Below are 385 nucleotides of genomic sequence, written 5' to 3' on the forward strand. Positions count from 1 at the left end.
CCCCTCTGAGGTCACCAGCTCCCCCAAGGCAACAGATCCGGTTGCAAGATAAATATTAAATCTTTCGGCGACAGGTAACGCACCCCCAGTGGGACTTGGGGGGAGTGGGGTCAAGGACACGAGACAAGGAACCCCGTGGACCAGCTCAGCCCCGGGACGGGGACACAGACAGAGCCCAGACACGCCCGGGTCAGAGATATCGCGAAATATATATATTTCTATGTACAGCTCATCCACCCCACCCAGCGGGGCGAGGGAAGACTGCAGGCTCCAGCCCTCCCCAGCCCATCGGCAAGAGGTCAGCCCCTCGAGCCCCCCACCATCGCCCTCCCAGCGCCCCCAACCCCGGGCAGGGTCTGGGCGGGGGGACAGGCTGCCTTTCTGC

This window comes from Fulmarus glacialis, unplaced genomic scaffold (assembly GCF_000690835.1).
Source record: "Fulmarus glacialis isolate BGI_N327 unplaced genomic scaffold, ASM69083v1 scaffold24120, whole genome shotgun sequence".
Classification (NCBI taxonomy): Eukaryota; Metazoa; Chordata; class Aves; order Procellariiformes; family Procellariidae; genus Fulmarus; species Fulmarus glacialis.